General features: G+C 35.8%; 2 protein-coding genes and 1 pseudogene across 2 annotated transcripts in view; 2 read left to right on the top strand and 1 right to left on the bottom strand.

Moving 5' to 3' along the window:
• Positions 1-20,913, top strand: part of LOC121252560 (cytochrome P450 71AU50-like) — a 42,597-nt gene that overhangs the window by 8,646 nt on the left and 13,038 nt on the right. The window contains exon 2 of the mRNA XM_041152264.1: positions 8,053-8,062. The gene's annotated coding sequence lies outside the window, so the exon portion shown is untranslated. The remainder of the gene's footprint in view (positions 1-8,052; positions 8,063-20,913) is intronic.
• On the bottom strand, positions 4,521-6,277 carry LOC121252561 (annotated as a pseudogene).
• The window catches only part of LOC121252559 (cytochrome P450 71AU50-like), a 58,042-nt gene continuing 45,181 nt past the window's right edge, over positions 8,053-20,913 (top strand). The window contains exons 1-3 of the mRNA XM_041152261.1: positions 8,053-8,070; positions 15,630-15,635; positions 20,286-20,366. The gene's annotated coding sequence lies outside the window, so the exon portion shown is untranslated. The remainder of the gene's footprint in view (positions 8,071-15,629; positions 15,636-20,285; positions 20,367-20,913) is intronic.

Raw genomic sequence — 20,913 nt, 5'->3', positions numbered from 1 at the left:
ACAAGGTGTTATACGGACTAAAACAGGCTCCTCGAGCTTAGTATACCAAGTTTAGTACTTATCTTCCGCAAATGGATTTTCATAGATGCCCATATGATTATATCAGAGCAAGGGTGTGGATATTATTATGTTGCTCATCTATTTAGATGATATCTAACCAACTAAAAGAACTACACCTTTGGATTAAAGCTATGTCTAAAAAAGGGATATAAGGCTAAATCAGGAAAAAAATGGACATTAACATAAATAATACAGTAATTTACAACTCTGTCCACTAGGTTAACCAATTAATTAAGACCATGAAAATACATCAATGTTTGTAAATATGACCGTATAACAAGGAATTAGCCAACATGGTCAGTAATGTTCATAACAAATCCCTATGCCTAACTACATGTATACATATTTTTGGACATATAGACACATTACTACAACAAACACATGCTGCTCTTGTTTGCTCCAATTCATCTCCATTCATGCCATTCTACAAAGCTCTTAATCCATAAATATTTTTTGCTCATAATTACCTGAAAACTATATAGTTAACTATATTAGCCAATACAAAAATTTATTTCTTAGCTACTAGGACATTGCCATATTATCAATCAAAGGCTGATGCAAATAAGGAATCTGGGACATTAACATATAGACTAATTAAAACTTCTCCATATCCAACCACTTTGAGTTCATAAATCTTATTCAAGTTATCATAACATGATCCCACCAGCTTAAGATCTCTCATAAATGCTGGAATGATAATCCTACCTGCCCCTTATCAAACAATGCCGATAAATTTAACCATTGTGATAGGGTAATCATTTCGAATGCATTCATCATCATCAAAGGACCACTTCAACCCTTGTGATACAACACTGTAACCAGTAAGCGTTAACCAGTTTTGGCCAAAACCTTGTTAGGAACCTAATGGGTTGGAGTTCGAAGATATGCAGAGACTGAAATGAGTAGTTGAAGTGAACTGCTGAAGATGAAATGGTATCGTGCAGAATTGAAGGAATATGGAGTATTGGCTGGCTGGAGGACGGCGTCGTGCAGATCTCAGATGGCAAAGTCTAGTTGTGTTTTTAAGTACCTGTGTCTTAAATGCAGTGTTTTAGCATTTGCATTTCTATTGTATTTGTAGGGTCAGTTTAGTTATATGCTTATTAGTTTGTTAGTGTCAGAAAGGGAATATGTACTGGGGTGGGGAAGACATAGATCATACTGGAAATTATTACAAATGTATTGACTGTTTGGGAGGATTTGGGTTTTGCCTTGAACAACCAGTGACTATCAATTTCAATTACAGTTTGAATTCTCGTCATCATCTTCCTGTTAATTAATTCTCATTCTCCATTCATCTATCGCCATCCATAAAATCCATAGCAAGATGTTTCACAAACCCAGAGAGAGAGGGAGGGGTGGAGAATAGATGGAGGGAGAGAGAGTCACTAGAGATGGTGGCGCTGAATGGTGTTAATGGGCGAAGCTGCTAGAGAGAGCATGCAGGGGGACTAAATTTTGTTTTTGAATTTCAAATATCTTGATGGATTTTGTTGTTGAAAGCATTGGCAATGATCTTGTTGCCAAGTCCAAACTTTTGCTAGAACTTTAAGTTTTGGCTATAACATTAATCTTGGGAAAGGTGAATCCACATTGGACTAGCCATCTTAAAATCAAAATAATAATATAATAATATATTAAATATATAATATTATACAAATAATTTTTTTTTTGGTAATATTTTACAAATACACTTCATATATTAATTAATAATTTAATTTTTACTTAAAATTATTATTTTCCAACTACCTGAGCTAATTTGTTCATAATTTGTTGAGAATTTCTTTATAATGACGTTGGTGAATCTAAGTTGGTTGCAAATTTGACCATAATGACGTGATTGCAAATAGACCATACAAAACATAAAGTTCATTGCAAATTTCTTGCTTTAAATCACAATATTACTTGGATGTAAATTTTGCAAATAGACCATACAAAACATAAAGTTTGCAAATTTTGAAAAACACAATTTACTATTGCGATTAAATACAAAGATAAATGTCCTCTTTACATAAGTTCTACCGACACAAAAAATAAAGAAAATTGCAAATCTACCAACATAGTGACGACCAACACAATTGGTGCCATATATTGCAAAAGAAGGAAAATAAGATTCATCAAGCTATTGTGCTTCTCTATGGGAGGAAAGGAAGGAGAAGGAAAAGAATTGAATTCGATACGATGGTTGGGGGAGTGAAACTCATTGGATCCCATCATTTCTACTTTCGCCTCCTTCTTGAGGTTCTTGTAAGGAACTTGGAAGGAGATTGAGTCCGTCTTGGCTGACATGATGTAAATGAGATAGCATTCTTTGACTCTGCGATGATGATTAAAGCGATGGATGGAGGCCCTGACATTTAACTCTATTTATGAAGATCTAAGGTTTTAGCACAAAAATCTGATTCTAGGTTAGTGCGATTGAAGAACTAGAGAAGAAAGAAGAAAGTGCAGAAAATTAAAACTGGTCAAATTTGGGCAGGTGTGGGGATGACTAATTTCATGAATCCAAACAAAGAATTGCACAGAGAAAGAAGAGAGGATGTGAAAACAAGAGAAAAAAAGAAGAAGAAGGAAATACGAGAGTTGAATGAGAGAAGAAAACGCAGGAAAAGGTAGAGAAAATAAGAATAAAAAAATCTTTTAATTGGTAAACAGTAGCTCACCAAACTTGACTTTGCTTTTTCATTTGCTTAGCTCACTTAATGAGTTGAAGTGGTTTGACTAGTCCAATGCAGTTAACTTTGAGAAAATTTAGTTAAAATTTAGATTTGGTTAGCATTTGATGATTCCAATACCAATGTTCTGAGAAGTGATTTAAAAAACTTTATAAAATAAACTGCCACATCACCCCAATTGTAAACGAATTGTAAATGGGAGTGAAAGGTATCATTACCCTACATCTTTAGAGATGCACCATTTACTACTCAAGGCTCAAATGCTATTTTATTAATTTTTTTTTCTCCTCCCACTCTCTCTCTCACAATCTTTTCCACTTCTCCCTCCCTCGACAACACAAACCTTCACCCTTCATTTTATTATTATATTATTATATTATTTATATTTTTAATATAATATATAAAAAAATTATAATTTATTATTAATGCCAAATGTATGTGGTGATGCTAATTGTAAAAAATATATAAAAAATTAATTTTAAAAAAAAATATTAATAATATTAATAATAAAAAATAAATATTTATTATTATTTTGATTCAAAGATATATAATTTAATGTGAGAGTTTTTTGAATGTTAAAGATAATCTCTAAAACATGCGATTTTACATTTGTATATAAGAAATCAATACTAATACTCTTACATTCCAGGTACAAAATATATTGCATTAGTGGCCAAATATTTTTCCAAGAAGCGTTGTTTTGTCTAGCCATTGTTGTGACATGAGCACAAGATTGAAAAAAGGAAAAATCTACTCTGCCGCCCCCATGTGACCGCTCAAGTGTACCGTTCAGAATTTTTTTTTTGAAAAACACTAGTATGCCGCCCTAACTTGACCGATCGGGCAATTTCTTTTTTTTTTTTTACTTAGTGATTAAGAAAGTGTTTTTAAATGTATTAGTGTATTTTTTTATTTTTTAAAATATTTAAATGTATTAAAAAATGTGAATGAAAAAAGCAAAAAAAAAAAAAAAAAAGGGCTGGGCGGTAGAGTAGCATTGCTCTTTTTTTTTTTTAATTTTTACTTAGTAATTAAGGAAGTGATTTTAAATGTATTGATGTATTTTTTTTATTTTTTAAAAATATTTAAATATATTAAAAAAATATGAAAAGAAAAATAAAAAAAATAAAAACTCAAAAACAGTTGTGCGGTAAGAACGAGCGGCTGCAGCAGAGTAGCTTGACTCTTGAAAAAAAATTGCATAGCTAACTCTGCATATATAAAAGGTATTTCAATCCGTCATTTAAATTTTTTATTATATATATATATATATATATATATATTATATATATATATATATATACTGGGTAGGAGCAACGTGCTTTGCACGTTGCCTAGTTGAGTGAAACATTTTTTTTTTCTACAAAAATGATATGGTTTAATAAAAATGATTAATGAATACAATCAAATAATAGTGACAAGGTGAACCAAACAGAAATAAATGGCTCTGATAATATAACTCACTTATAATAATTCAGATCATTTATCTAAAATTTAAGGGTAAATGCATGTCTCTTAAGGAGTTCAAGATAAAGCCTATATGCCACCAGCCATGATTGTCGGTGCGGAATGACTCTGTACAAAAGTTATCTCTGTGAATGTGATTGCCAAAAACAAGATAGTTGAACAAAAATGATAAGGTCACACACACATATACCTATACAACACACACACACACACACACACACACATATATATATATATTACACACAGTTACGCACACAGAGAGAGAGAGAGAGACCTTGAGGTACAAAGAAAGGAAATGAGTTTCCTAATTTTGTCCATCATAACATACATGTACCATGTACAATATCATCTTGTCAAATGGAAATGAGTTTGTTATAGGTTTTTCTTCTCTACCAAATTAAGTTTTCATTGATTTCTTACACAAAATATGAATTATCAAACTTCAAAGGGTCAGTTGTCCAAGGTAGACTTTCGAATCTTGATCTCTCCTTGTGTGCCTTTCCCTAAAGAAACAAAATGAAAGACAAATTATATAGATGATATGAATTAATAAAAAAAAAAAAACCTTTTCCACACATATAGTTGAATCTTTGGAGAACTTTACCAATGTGTGGCCTCCAGACAATGCCACAATGTCTTTGTCAGATAAGCCCATGCGATAAAAGACATCTCTTAAATGCTTTGCACCTATAACAAAATGGAACAAGACGTGAATACATTGTTCAACATCCCATCTGTTCTATGTTTTCGATTACCATGAAATAGATTGTCCCGTGTCAATTGCTCTAATATATGCATGTACAAATCAGACTCAGAGTAAAGAAACTTATACATTAGCCACAGAAGAACCAAGTTTTTTCCAATATTTATCATACATAAGCGCCGTGATGGATAGCTTAGCATATTCAAGTTCACTTTTAACAATCTTCAAAGAAGAGATATAAAACCTATACTTCATTCCATCATCATAAATCAAACAGCAAACTGGGATAGCTTATGTTTCATAGGAAATCACCCATAAAAACTAAAGCAACTTAGTTAATAACATACCTTGTCTAGCATCAGGAAGGCGCCCTTCTTCAGGAGATTCCAATGAATCCTACTTGAGGTTAAGAAAGTTAAAAAAGAGTACAGATCATGGATAGGTGCTTTAGAAATTCTTCCATGAATATACCTTCCTTCCTAGAACAAAGTCAATAGAGGGGCCTCCAGTGACTTCCACTGCAACAATGCCAGCAAGCTAAAAATCCAAAACGCAGTTGAAGATGAGTTAAATTTGTAACACCACATAGTTGAAGACAAATGTTTGCTTCTTGAAATAGAATCGTAACCTTGTAGAGATCAGCATATGTAATCTTTGGATGTTTGGACTTTACTTATTCTGACATCAAAACGAAAAAACAAACCCAGGAACAGTGAGAAGAGAACCAATGCAAACTTAGGTGCAAAATATCAATTCATTTCCCTAGAGAACAAACTAAGCTCTAAACTTCTTGACCCACCCGTAATCAAATTTGCTAAACGATATTACACATTAAGCTGTAAAAGCTCACTGCAGAATCCAACTGCGATTTCCAAACCAGCATTTGCACTATGTTTCAACTCCATCCCACTCCTGATTGAGCCATTAAAACCTCCAGTCTTCGTTTTGGCATCATAGGTCCCAGCATTGTGCCACCTGTCCTAGCATTATGCATGGTTAATGTCCTGTACCATACGCTTGCGTGCATGCTTAAGATCAATCATAACGTTTTAACATAGCAGGCCTAAATAGTTAATTTTTTTTTTTGTCAAGCAGCAATGGTGAGAAGATCAGAAAAGAAGAAAAATTGCAACTTTCCAAGATTACGGCGACAAGCAGGAGATTTTCAATTTTCATTTACATTCTCTCTTTTCGTAGTTTTCTCGAGAACGAAACGGGATTGCATTGCTAAAGCAGAGCAAGAGAGAGAGAGACTTTACGCTAAACAGAGCATTATAGGAGCGCATTGCTTGCTGTAGATGAGAGCGCGAAGGTCTCGACGAGCCTTGTCGATTTCCTTGAGGTAGTCTGCGTCAACTACTGATGCAGCCATGAGACTTAGCGAGCTTGCTTCACAAAGCAATCTCACGTAATTTCGATTATACCCAACAAACAATATCCCAAATACAACCATTCCAAATCACCAAAACAGTCCCACCAAAAATAAAACAAAACAAGACCCAGAAAACCATTCAAAACAGAAACACAAACCTCGTGGAGAGCAGGGCAAGGTTGTTGTCGTACTCAACATCAACCTCCAGAAACTTCCAGAGAATAGGAAGGTTGTTGTCCCAGCAAATGTACGACACCAACACGTCGGCGAGCTCCACAGATGGCAGTCACTCCAGCGGAGTTTAAGTTCGAAGATACCTGTAATGCCCAGTGCAGAGGATCGCTACCCTTTCTCTGGGCCACTCTGGTTAGCTCTCTCACGCTGTCCCAAATACCAGTATGTACGAACACCGCCATTTCTGAGCTCAATTTGGCACCCCATAAGAACGAACAAGAAATTTCACATCCAAGCAACTGGCAAACACAACCAAAAATAGTCCATAGCAATGAAGAGAAATCCAACAACTAGATTCACATGGAACAAAAAAAGAAAATGCAAAACAAAAAGAGAACAAGCAAAAAAAAAAAAAAATGAAATAAAAAAGAACCACATAGGTTTTTCAATCCAAAAACAATGAGACAGCAAACAAAATCCAAAACATCCCACAGATTCACATCCAACCAAGAGAAAATAAAAACAAAACCATAAAAACCATACCCCAACCACACCGACAACAAGAACAGAGAAGAAGAACCCAAAGATACACCACTATGAGAGGAAGCTTTTCCTCAGTGTCTGACGTCCAAAATCCCTCTTATGGATACCGAAGACCAAGAAACCAAAACTTTTGCCTCGAGAGGGTTTAAAACTAAAAAAGTCCTTACAAGAGAGATCAAAACATCTTTAGCTTGCTTGTGCTAGTCTCTGAGCATCTAGTCTGCTTACAAAAACCAAAAAAAAAAAAAGAAAAAAACATTGAGACAAGCTATGAGAATCGGAAGCTCTAAGGGAAGAATGAGAGAAAGGGAAGAACCACAATGTGAAGAATCAAAAGCCTTTAAGCAGATTCCTGTGGAGTAGGATGCCCAAAAAAAAAAAAAAAAAACAAACTTCAAATCTCAAAGAATCATACATTTAGATTTAAAGAAGCAAAAAAAAAAAAAAAAAAAAAAAAAACTCAGATCAGAAGAAGAAAATAAAAAAAAAAAAAAAACTCCACCTTTCCTGTGAAGAACAACCGTGTTCTTCGTTAGCTGACCTAGGCTGCAGTTTTCTTCATTTTCTTTGAGACCAAACACGGGAAACGTTTGTAGAGAGATATTGAGAGACACGGTTGAAGAATCTGAGGACAGAGAGAGAGACCTCTGGTTTTCCACAAAAAATAGATTACAAAAAGGAGAGGTGTGAGAGAGTGAGTTTGAGGAGGGTCGAGGGTGAGAGAGTGTAGGTCTGAGTGTGTGAGGGTTAGAGAAGCAGATGGAGGTTGGGGGTTAGAAAGAATCGACAAAAAATAGAGATAGCTGAAAGAGAGTAGGTCTGAAGGGGGAGAATATACAAAGGATTGAGAGAGGCGAGAGAGTGGAGGGGGAGAAGCTTTGAGAGAATGGGAGTTCCGTTTGATAGCCGTTAAAACAAGTATTTCCGCTCCGTCAAAACAAGAATTTCCATTTACAGCCGTTTAATAGGCTCTTATATAATAAAAAGAAGAAATATATATATATATATCGATCTCATCTTTTATACTTCTTGAAATCTCTATTTGTCACGACATCTCCCGACCTGGAGGTTAGGCTGTATTAACAGCAAAATAACAGTCAACAGAAAACATCCACCAACCAACACAAAAACACAAGAGGACCCATAGTCATGATCGGTACTTATTACCCCTTTGTGCAACGGCTCCAATGCAACGCTTCATCATGCAAAATACAATTTATTGAAACATAAAATAGGAAGACCTTCAGTACACTCACGGTGATTGAAACATTTTGTCAAACACATTGTGTTATTACTGTCTTTATGGTATCAGAGCCTTGTGAGTGAAGAGAGTCTTCCTCCATGGCTACAATCGCACTCAATGTAGGAAATTTTGTAACCCTACGCCTAAACAACAACAATTACCACCTGTGGCGTGAACATATCCTAGCCTTGGCTGAGAGCCAAGACCTCGTTGATCATCTTCACCATGAGGACTCTGCTCCTCCCGAATTTGTCATCATTTCAGATGAAGCTTCAGGTTCTGGCGAACCAGAAACCAACACCAACTACATACAGTGGCGTAAATCCGATCGGCTACTTCGAGGGTGGATCATTGGTACCCTCTCGGAAGAGGCACTCGCCTTGTAGTCGGCTTAAACACTGCATATCATGTATGGGAAGCTCTCAAGCAGCGTATGCACACGATTCAAAAGAAAGAGAATTTCATCTCACTCAACAACTAACATGCCACAAGAAGGACTCCACGGTGCCCCTTGCAGATCACCTCCGAAACTTCAAAACTCTGTGCGATGGCTTGGCCTCAATCGGAAAACCTGCAGCCGATAAGATGAAAGCATTCTCCTTGTTGAACAACCTCGGCCCCCGGTATGAACCGTTCACCACCGCGATGCTCAAACCCCCTACGCCGTCATACGCCGAAATCATCCCCCTGCTTCAAGGTTACGAGATCCGAACCACAATTCATGAAACAAATCCAACGGTGGCTTTCAATGGTCAACAGACGGGGACGACTTTCAAGAACCACCGTGGTGGTGGCCGTGGGCGGCCCAGGAGCTTCACCTCACAGGGGCGAGGATTTCTCCCAGCTGCTAGTTCGACCAAATACGAAGGATATAACCCTTCGTATGGATGGGGATTCTCTCACGGGCCTTCTTCTCATGGGCCACTCCCTCACGGGCCTTTCTCTAACAGGCAATCCTCTCAATTTAATTTATATGAGCCCTCAAATGTACGGGTCTAATTCCTACAGCCTTCTCCATTTGCAACTCACGGGCCATCTTCAACAGTTGCAAGAGCCACTTCACATGGGACCCCTTCAACATTTGGGTCAACTGAACGACCCAACAGGGCCCGTGAGACACCACCCACATGTTAAATTTGTGGAAAAAGAGGTCACATTGCTCTAAAATGTTAGAACCGGTTCAATCATTCTTATCAACCTGAGGATATTCCTCATGCCTTTGCTGCAATGAAATGACACTTGAGGTCCATTGATACATAGCCCATTTGGTATCTTGAGAAGTCGAGTTCGTAAACTTGAATTGGCACAATTAAACCTGACCAAATTGGGATCATAATACTAAATGGACAGCTGACACTAGTCCATCTGCTCATATGACCGGCGACCCAGGTATACTAGAAATTTACATCGTTATTTTAGCAATGATGTTGTTATTACTGGAGATGGTAGTTCTTATGCTATTACTCATATTGGTGATACTTATCTTGATAATGGTACGTACTACTAAAATCAAATTATGTGATGTTTTTATTAGTGCCCGCATTAGCAAAAAACCTTTTATCTATTGTGCAACTCACTATTGATTATCTATATAATTGTGAATTTTACGATGTTGGTTTTATTGTTAAGGAATGGAGACAACCACATCTTGTTGATTGGACGACAGAAGGGTAACCTCTATGTTGTTTCTCCTTCGTATAAAGCTCATTTTTCAACCCGATTTCGACGTGTTCCTGAAAATGTTTGGCATCAACGTTTGGGACATCCTCAGGCCTCTGCTATCCAAGTCCTTAAATCTAAAGGACTTATTCAAATTTCTAGCACCAACAAAACACAGACTATTTGTAAAAGTTGTCAGTTTGGAAAACTCAGCAAATTTCCTTTTTTACCCTCTACTAGTTTAACTCATACTATTTTTGATAAAGTTTATTGTGATTTATGGGGACCTGCCCCTGTTATTTCTGTTGATAAATTTTCTCATTATGTCTGCATTATTGATGCTTTTTTAAATTTATGTGGTTTATACCGCTTTGAGAAAAATCTGATTTTTTTCCAGTCTTCTTACTTTTTGAAAAATAAGTCGAATGTCAATTCAATAAAAAAATAAAAAATTTTCAAACCAATGGAAGAGGAGAATTTGCTAACGCATAGTTTACCTCACATTTACAACAAGGTACTATTCATCAGTTTTCTTATCCCCACACCCTTGAACAAAATGAGATAGTGGAATGACGCCATCGTATTATTAGAGAACTAAGTATGACAATGTTTTTTCATAATAGTGTTCCCAAACATTTTTGGGTTGAAACTTTTGCCACAATTGTTTTTTTAATAAATCGTCTTCCCTCATCCACATTGAGTTACAATCACCTTTTTCTATTTTGTATAACACCTTCATTGATTATCAATCTTTGCATGTTTTTTGTTCCAAATGTTATCCATACACTTGGGACACTAAGCAAAATAAATTTGATCCCAAAACTTTACCATGTGTCTTCCTAGACTACAGTATTCACCACCGTGGGTACAAATGCTATCATCCTTCTAAAGGTCGTACTTACATTTCTCGTCATGTTGTTTTTTATGAACTTAATTTTCCTTGTAAAAATCCTGGGAACCTTCACCTTCCATCACCTTCTGACCCAACCTTATCTATATTTTACATCTAGATTACACCTCCCTCAACCTCACGTCCCCTCACTACTCTATCCTCTCTCCCGGACCTACATATTCCCTTACCATCAACCACTCTCTCTTCTGCTCCTGAGCCGCAACAAAACATCCCCACAACAGTCACATCCGACGTCTCTTCTTCTATTTCACCTCCATGTATTTCATCTACACCAACCCCACCTCTGCCTCCTCAACACACAATTATTACCCGATCACGTGCCGGTATTCAAAAATCCAATCCCAAATATGCAAATCTCCATGATCTCAGCACCATACCTAAGGAACCCAAAACCATACGCTTTGCCCTCAATCACCCCGGGTGGACCCAAGTTATGCTTGATGAGCTGAAAGCCTTATATACTAACAATACCTGAACCCTTGTAAAACATGATTCCTCCATGGATGTTATTGGTTGCAAATGAATTTTTAAAACAAAACTCAATACAGATGGCACACTTGATCGACTGAAAGCTCGTTTAGTAGCAAAAGGCTTTCATCAAATAGCTAGTGTTAACTATTATCAAACTTTTTACCTGGTAATCCGACCAAATACTATTTGGACTGTTATTAGTATTGCTCTGGTCAACCACTGGGACATTCTTCAACTGGACGTCAAGAATGCATTTCTCCATGGTGAACTCCATGAACTTGTCTACATGGAACAACCTCCAGGTTTTATTCACTCAACTCATTCCTCTCATGTTTGTAAATTAAATAAAGTCATGTATGGCTTAAAGCAGGCCCCACAGTCGTGGTTTGATAAATTTAGTAGCTTCTTACTTACTTATGGTTTTAATTGTAGCACTGTTCTGTTGACTCCTCTTTATTTATTCATTGTTCCTCTCATGGATGTCGTATATTACTTTGTATGTTGATGATATTTTACTCACTGGCTCCTCCACTGATTTCCTCTCTGAGTTTATCTCAACCCTTAGCAATCAATTTGCCATGAAAAACTTGGGTCCCATTCATTATTTTTTAGGAATTCAAATTACTCACACAACTAACGGTCTTACCTTGACCCAAGCTAAGTATGCCTGCGACATTTTAGACCGTGCCCAAATGAGTGATTGCAAACCCTTGGGCACTCCCATGATGGCTAAGACCAACAATCTCAAATCTACAACTCCTTTTTCTGACCCAGCTCATTAGCGCAATCTTGTTGGTACTCTATAATATCTTACGCTTACTCGTCCTGACCTTGCATATAGTGTCAACTTTGTGTCTCAATTTATGCACTCACCTACTGAATCTCATTTTAAAATGGTTAAATGTATTCTTCGATATGTGAAAGGTACTATTAATTTTGTTCTTAATTTCACCTCCAACTATACATTTGATCTTTATGCCTTTTTTGATGTAGATTGAGTTGGCTGTCCTCTCACCCGATGCTCCACTACAAGTTATTGTGTCTTTCTCAGCAGTAACTACATCTCTTGGTTTGCAAAAAAACATCACACTGTCTCTCGCTCAAGTACTGAAGCTGAGTATCCAGCTATGGCCCAAACTATTGTTGAACTCGCATGGATTTCCTTCCTTCTTCATGACCTCGGTGTCAAGCTACACACACCACCTTTATTACTTTGTGATAATCTTAGTCCACTTTACATGATTGTTATCCTAGTTTTTCATGCTTGTAGCAAACACATTGAGATTGACTACCACTATGTACATGAACGTGTTGCTCTTGGTCTACTTCATACCCATCATGTACCGGCTTTCTTACAACTTGCTGATCTCTTTACCAAACCACTGGACGTCCAACTCGTTTCCTTCTGTTGGTTTTTAAATTTAGAAATGATTAAAATATTTTATGTAAAGTAAAAATAATGTGAACCATTATCTTTGTTCAATGTATCGGTTTGGTTGTCTAGATTTAAATGAAAAAGTTATCTTAGTACTTGAACCAATGTATGCCTCTTGGGGATATGAGCCTTAACCGCTTCCCAACCAAATAAAGGGTTGTGTCCTTTGGTGAATTAGAAACATTTTCAATGTATTCTCTAATATTTTTGAAGTTGTGACTTCTCAAAAGTGCTCCTTCATTTAAGTTGTGACTTTTCACAAGTACCATTTGATTTATGTGATGTGACTTTTTACATGTACTCTTTCATTTAAATAAGTTGTGACTTTTCACAAGTGTTATTTCATTCTGTAACGCCCCAATGGAAGGCGCAAACCACATGGCCTATACTCCAAAAGGACTAGTCAATGATACAATTGGAGCTCCACTAGAACCTTATAAAGAGCAAGAACTTCTCCTTCCCAAGCAATGTGGGATCCCATACACCACCTACCCTTATCCATATCATATGGGGTATCACAATCTACCCCCCTTAAATTCCCGACGTCCTCGTCGGGCCTGTCCATTGTAGGTGGCACGGCTCAAGTCCCACATTTCTGGTTGGGATAGGCTCTGATACCATTTGTAACGCCCCAATGGAAGGCGCAAACCACATGGCCTATACTCCAAAAGGACTAGTCAATGATACAATTGGAGCTCCACTAGAACCTTATAAAGAGCAAGAACTTCTCCTTCCCAAGCAATGTGGGATCCCATACACCACCTACCCTTATCCATATCATATGGGGTATCACACATTCTCTATAAATAGGGAACTCCACCCACAAATTCACATCTCTAAATTCTCTACAAAAATTAGAGAAACACTTCCTCCTTCATTTTGTCTTTCTTTCTTTGGGTTTTGGTTATTTTATATCGGGTTCAAAGATCTCCTTTTGTGTGCACTGACGAAGAGATTAACGGGTACCGACATTATTGTATCTTGGAAGTAGACTGTCAAGAAATCTAGTGCATGTTTATAATTGAAGGCGGGGGAATCTACTCTAAGAAAAACGTCTATCACAACATGCCTCAACATCGGGTTCTCTCTTTCTAATTTTTTCTTGTTATTTTACATATTCTCTAGTTTACGAAGCGTTTCAAAATATTTTCCAACAATATTTCAGAGTAGACCCTCTTTGTTAAACTAGATGTGTGTTTTAATTGTTTGGTTGCCACCATGACTTCAAATGAACCAATTGCACCCAAGAAATTTAGAGGAGTCAATTTTAAGCGTTGGTTGGAAAAGATGAAATCTTTCTTACAATGTTTGGATTATATTTTGTTCTTGAAAATGATTCTCATTCTGATGATTTACATGAGCCTGCATGTACTATTGAATTGCAAACATATGCAAAAAAAGATAATTTGTGTAGATGTAGGATTTTAAATCATTTAAGTGATACACTTTTTAATGTTTATCTACACATTAAATCTGTCAAAGATATTTGGAATGCTCTTGATAAGAAATATGGTGTACAAGATGCCGGAATGGATTAGTACACCACAAGCCAATTTCTTGGTTTCAAGATGGATGGTTTCAAATCTATGGTAGAGCAAGCCAATGAGTTAACTATTCTTTACCATGAATTGGGCTAACGGGGAATGGATATTACCGAGCGTCTCCAAGTTACTTATATAATAGACAAGTTGCCTCCATCATAGAAGAATTTTGGCCTATCTCTTAAACATAAGACTAGAGATATGACTATGTAAACCTTGAACTCTGCCATTAGGATCCAAGAACAACACTTGGAAAGTAATCCCATCCCACCATTGGTTTCTGATTTTCAATCTAAAGCAAATATTCTAGAATGCTATAAAACACATAAGAATCCAATACATCATAAATCCAAATTCAATAAGGGTAAAACTAATTATGGGAATAATTTAAAACCAAAGTCCTATATTAACAAAGATGATAAAAGACCCATTTGTATTAACTGTAACAAACCGGGTCACCTGGCAAAAAATTGTCACTATAAGAAGAGGAAATATCAAGGCAATGAACAACCAAGATCACCTAACTCACAGGCTCATATGGTGCTTTCTGGGACTAACTCTATTGGAACCGATGAACGGTATGTAACCATAAGTCCCCAAGTTTATCTGGCTTATAGTGCTACTAATTGGATAGTAGACATATGAGCCAATGTACATGTCACTTCTAACCGCAATATTTTTTCAACATATCAGGATACAAGCGGCATGAAAGTGACGATGGGTAAATCTACCTCTGCATAAGTATTTGGAGTAGGAAAAATTGTACTCAAATTAACATTTAGAAATACTCTTCTTTTAGAAGAGTATTTTACGTACTAGAGGAGAGGAGAAACCTAATTAGTGGATCTTTACTCAGTGGGGTAGACTACACATTATTATTTCAATCCAATAAAGTTATTGTAACTAAATATAAGTCATTTGTGGGGAAAGGTTATGTGAGTGGTGGTTTGTTTGTAATAAATATTCAAAACAATGTAGTAGACAAATTTGATTCTAATAATAAATTTGCATTTACTACATGTTCATCTTCAATATGGCATGCTAGATTAGGCCATGATAATTATCATAATATTAAAAGAATGATGGATTTAGAGATTATTCCTAAAGTTTCTGTTGATTTGGATAAAAAATGTTTAATCTGTGTTCAATCAAAACAGCCTAAAAAGCCATTTAAATCTGTTATAAGAAATTCATCGCTACTTGAATTAATTCATAGTGATGGTTGTTATTTAAATGGTGTCTCATTTAAAGGTGGTTATTACTTTTATAGATGATATGTCCAAATTTTGCTTTGTTTATTTGATGAAAACAAAAGATGAATCAATTAGTAAATTTGTCGTCTATAAAACTAAAGTTGAAAACCAATTAAAGAGAAAGATTAAAATTATCAGGTCTGATAGAGGAGGTAAATACTCATCTAATCAATTGGTTCAATACTGTGAGGAGAATTGTATTATATATGAGGAAACCGTTCCATATTCTCCTCAATCCAATGGTGTTTTTGAAAGGAAAAATAGAATTTTGGTAGATATGATCAAATGCATGCTCTTTAGTTCCGGCCTATCTAAGCAATGGTGGGGGGAAGCAATGATTGCATCTTGTTTTATCTTGAATAGAGTATCATTTAAGGCATCTAATAAGATACCATATGAACTCTTGAAGGGTAGAATATTCAAGATTAATTTCTTTAGAGATTGGGGTTGTCTTGCAAAGGTTAATGTTCCAAAAATTAAGAAAAGGAAATTAGGTCCCAACACAGTAGATGCAGTATTCATTGGGTATGCTAGACATAGTTCTGCATATAGATTTTTGATTATCAAATCAGAAGATCAAGGTATTGATCCCAACACTATCATGGAGTTTAGGGATGCAATATTTTTTGAAGATTTATTTCCTTTTAAAAATAAGTTAAAAAGATCTTTACCTATAGTAAGTTTTCATTCCACCAATAGTCAACCTACCATTATATCTAATCCTGATAGTGTATCTGGATTAGAAAATGAACTTGGAAGAGGAAAACGAGTTAGAAAGGAAAATGATTTTAGACATAATTTTAATACTTATTCTATGGAGAAAGACCCATTGACTTTCAAGGATGCCATGCTTTCCATTGATTCTACTTTCTGGAAAGAAGCAGTAAATAGTGAGATGGAATCTCTTAAGATTAATGACACTTGGAGTTTATGTGAACTTCCTCCTGGATGTAAAACTATTGGATGTAAGTGAATTTTTAAAAAGAAATTGAGACCTGATGGTACTATTGATAAATTTAAAACTAGACTGGTTGCAAAGGGCTTTACACAAAGAGATGGTATCGATTATTTTGATACATATTCTCCTGTTACTAGAATAACCACAATTCGTGTTCTAATTGCTCTAGTAGTGATCCATAAACTTGAGGTCTACCAAATGGACGTAAAGTCCACATTTCTTAATGGTGATCTAGAAGAAGAGATATACATGGATCAACCAAAGGGGTTTGTAGTTTCAGGATAGGAAATGAAAGTTTGTAAACTTATTAAATCTCTCTATGGTTTGAAGCAAGCTCTTAAACAATGACACCAAAAGTTTGATGAAAAAATTTTATCTTATGATTTCAAGATAAATAAATCTGATAAGTGTTTATACACTAAAATAGTTGATGGTGCATGCGTAATGCTATGTCTTTACGTTATGATATTCTCATCTTTGGTATCAATATAGATATTGTTCTTGATGTTAAAAATTTCTTATCTAAAAATTTTGACATGAAAGACATGGGGGAGGCACAGGTAATTCTTGGCATTAAATTAATGAGATCTCATGATGGTATTAGCATAAATCAATCTCATTATATTGAAAAGATTCTTAAAAAGTTTGAGAGATTCGAATGCAAACTTGTCAGTACTCCTCTTGATCCTTGTTTGCATTTAAGTAAGAATCTTGGAGATCCTGTGTCACAACTGAGATATTCTCAGATTATTGATACGTTACTGTATATTGCTAATTCTACTAGATCTAATATTTCATATGTTGTGAGTAGACTTAACAGATATACTAGTAGGTCTAATGATTCTCATTGGAAAGCATTGGAAAGAATTCTAAAATATTTAAAAGGAACCATGACATATGATACCCATTATTCTGGGTATCCCACTGTATTAAAAGCATACAGTGATACTAATTGGATAACTGACATAGTAGATCGTAAGGGAACAAGTGGAAATATTTTCACTTTAGGTAGAGCAGTTGTGGCTTGGAGATCTTCCAAGCAAGCTGTGATTTCATGATCTATTATGGAAGTTGAATTAATAGCCTTAGATATTATCGGACATAAGGTAGAGTGGCTTAAGAATTTATTATCAGAAATTTCACTAGTTAAAAAACCAATGCCAGCGATTTCTGTTCTTTGTGACAATCAGACTGTGATAAGTGTTTGTAATAATAAATACTTTAATTATAAGAGAAGACATTTGAGTATCAGGCATTCTACGATAAGATACCTGAGAAATACCTGAGAAAGAATGGACACCTGACGTTGGAATATGTAAAGTCAGAAGATAACCTAGCGAATCCTTTGACGAAAGGACAGGCAAAGTCGAAGGTTATATGTACATCAAGGGGGATTAGGGTGGGCAGCGCCCCCCTCCCCGGGTACCCCGCCCCGCATGAAGAACCACTAGCAGGGGCGGGGGCAGCTGACCCCAGCGGGGCCCCGCCCCACACCGTCCCAAATTATAATAAAAAATATTTTTTTATATTTATATAAATAATTTATATAAATATATATTGTATATAAATATATAAAATATGTTAAAAACTTGATTTCAAGTTAATGGATTGCTTTGGCCTCCTAAGCCAACCATTATATAGGAGGCCAAGACAATAAATACTATAGTCATTCTTAAGCAATGTATGACTTAACAATAAGTCATACATTGCTTAAGAATGACTATAGTATTGTCTTGGCCTCCTATATAATGGTTGGCTTAGGAGGCTAAGACAATAAAAAATACAACTCTAATGAGTTTATATTTTTTCGAATAAAATTTATAATTATATTATATTATAATTTGGGTCTAAAATTTTTTTTAGACCTAAAAAAAAATTATAGATCTAGTGAATCACTGGATTGAGCGGGGGGCGGGGCATGGTGCGGTTTCAACCCCACCCCTGCTACTGGGACGGGGTTGAAACCGCTTCCCCCGCATGGTGCGGGGCGGGGGGCAGGGAGGGGGTGCCCCTGCCCCTCATGCGGGTAGCCCCCATAAGAGGGATGGGACTGAAGTCCATTAATTAGGTCACCGGTAGCGGCAACCCAACTTTCCTGACAGGAGATCCCAAGAAGAAGGTTCAATGGGAAGAACAAACTATTTGAGTGACTGGATAGCACTATTAAAATATTATTATAGGTCCATCCCTAGGGTGTGATTGCTACAAATGCAATGACAAAGGAAAAACAAAATGTTTTGAATGAATCCAAGACTAAGGGAAGGTATTGAATTGCAGGTACTCTTGGAGGACTCACCTATGTGAGTGTGACTGTGGGGCCGCAGTCTATGGTAATTGGGCCATTCCCTAGAGCGCTCATGAATCCAAGATACGATGCACGACCTTTATGCACCACCTTGAAAGGAATCTGATATATGCCGTACTATGTGTGTGGTGTGGAGAAGCCTGAGTTAAAAGATTCTGGTTCAAGACTTGGTTTATGATGGATCTTTCAGATGGAAACACGCTAACACTAGGTAGACGTTCAAAGCCGCAAGCTACCTTTATTGATGCATAGTACTTAGTCCAAAGAAAATTGTATTCTATTCAGTTCTTTAAAATATTTTAATCAGGTGGGGGATTGTTGGTTTTTAAATTTAGAAATGATTAAAATATTTAATATAAAGTAAAAATAATGTGAACCATTACCTTTGTTCAATGTATCGGTTTGGTTATCTAGATTTAAATGAAAAAGTTATCTTGGTACTTGAACCAATGTATGCCTCTTGAGGATATAAACCTTAACCGCTTCCCAACCAAACAAAGGGTTGTGCCCTTTGGTGAATTAGAAACTTTTTCAATGTATTCTCTAATATTTGAGAAGTTGACTTCTCAAAAGTGCTCCTTTATTTAAGTTGTAACTTTTCACAAGTACCACTTCATTTATGTGATGTGACTTTTCACATGTACCTTTTTATTTAACTAAGTTGTAACTTTTCACAAGTGCCATTTCATTCTTTATAAATAGGAACCTCACCCATAAATTCACATCTCCAAATTCTCTACAAAAATTAGAGAAACACTTCCTCTTTCTTTTTGTATTTCTTTCTTTGGGCTTTGGCTATTTTATATCGGGTTTGAGGATCTCTTTTTGTGTGCACCGACAAGGAGATGAACGGGAACCGACGTTGTTGTATCTTGAAAGTAGACTGTCAAGAAGCCTAGTGGATGTTTATAATTGGAGGCAGAGGAATTTACTCTAAGAAAAGCGTCATCACAACGTGCCTCAACACCGAATTCTCTTTTTCTAATTTGTTCTTGTTATTTTACATATTCTTTAGTTTACAAAGCGTTTCAAAATATTTCTCAACACCCGCTTTACACTAAACTTGACCTCGTACCTTGGCATAGTTTGCGGCGGGGGGGGGGGGGGGGGTGTATTAACAGCAAAATAACAGTCAACAAAAAACATTCACCAATCAACACAAAAACATAAGAGAACCGATAGTCATGATCACCGTTTATTACCCCTTTGTGCAACAGTTTCATTGCAACGACTTCATCATGCAAAATACACTACTTGTATTTATTGTAATAAACTCTATAAATAAAATAGGAAGACGTTCAGTACACTCACGGTGACTGAAACATTTTGTCAAACACATTGTGTTATTACTGTCTTTAGGCTGGACTAGATTTTACAGCTATTTTTTTTCATGATTTATGCATAAGTTGTGGTTGAATTTAGTCTTTGTTTGGTTAATCATTTTTGTTTGTTTTCTGTGTGCTGTAACTGATTGGTTTCTTTCGGACATTCTCGGCTTGAACTTTACTCTCAAACCTTTGTTTATTGTAGGGTACAAGAGCATCCTCTTTTGTCCAAGATTTCTCTCTCTCGGAGGTCTAAATTAACTGGGCAGGTACAATTTCTCTTCTTGCATTATCGAGATGGAAATGACTTTTTCTTAGATGTGTATTTTATTCTAATGTGTTGAAATCAAGCACTGCTGGATGAGGTTGTTTTTTTTTCCTTGCATTAAATGGGATGGAAATGACATGGTTAATTTATAGAGTTTAACTTCAAACCGGATATGGTACTTAGAGCATTTCTAATGGGTTATGTAAAATGCATTGGGAATGTAAAATTTGAAAAAAATACCTCAAAACACCTATCTAACGGATTATGTATTTTATAATTAATTTACAGTTTGCTACAATACATTCTCTATATTTAGTGGACACTGTACACAAATGTATATATAACATTCAGGTCCAGCAACAAGTCATTTTCTAAAAGTTTTATTTTGAATTTATACATATGAAGAGCTTAATTATTTTTTAAGTATTTTTTTTATACTGGTTGCAGATCCAAATTATCTTTGGTGGATATCGAAATTTTTTGGGCTTGCGATTTTATTAGTAATTTCCTTAAATTTTTTTATGGGTTGGATGAAAAAAACTCTTTTA

This window comes from Juglans microcarpa x Juglans regia, chromosome 2S (genome assembly GCF_004785595.1).
Source record: "Juglans microcarpa x Juglans regia isolate MS1-56 chromosome 2S, Jm3101_v1.0, whole genome shotgun sequence".
NCBI classification, from domain to species: domain Eukaryota; kingdom Viridiplantae; phylum Streptophyta; class Magnoliopsida; order Fagales; family Juglandaceae; genus Juglans; species Juglans microcarpa x Juglans regia.
This window is presented reverse-complemented; position numbering and strand designations above follow the sequence as displayed.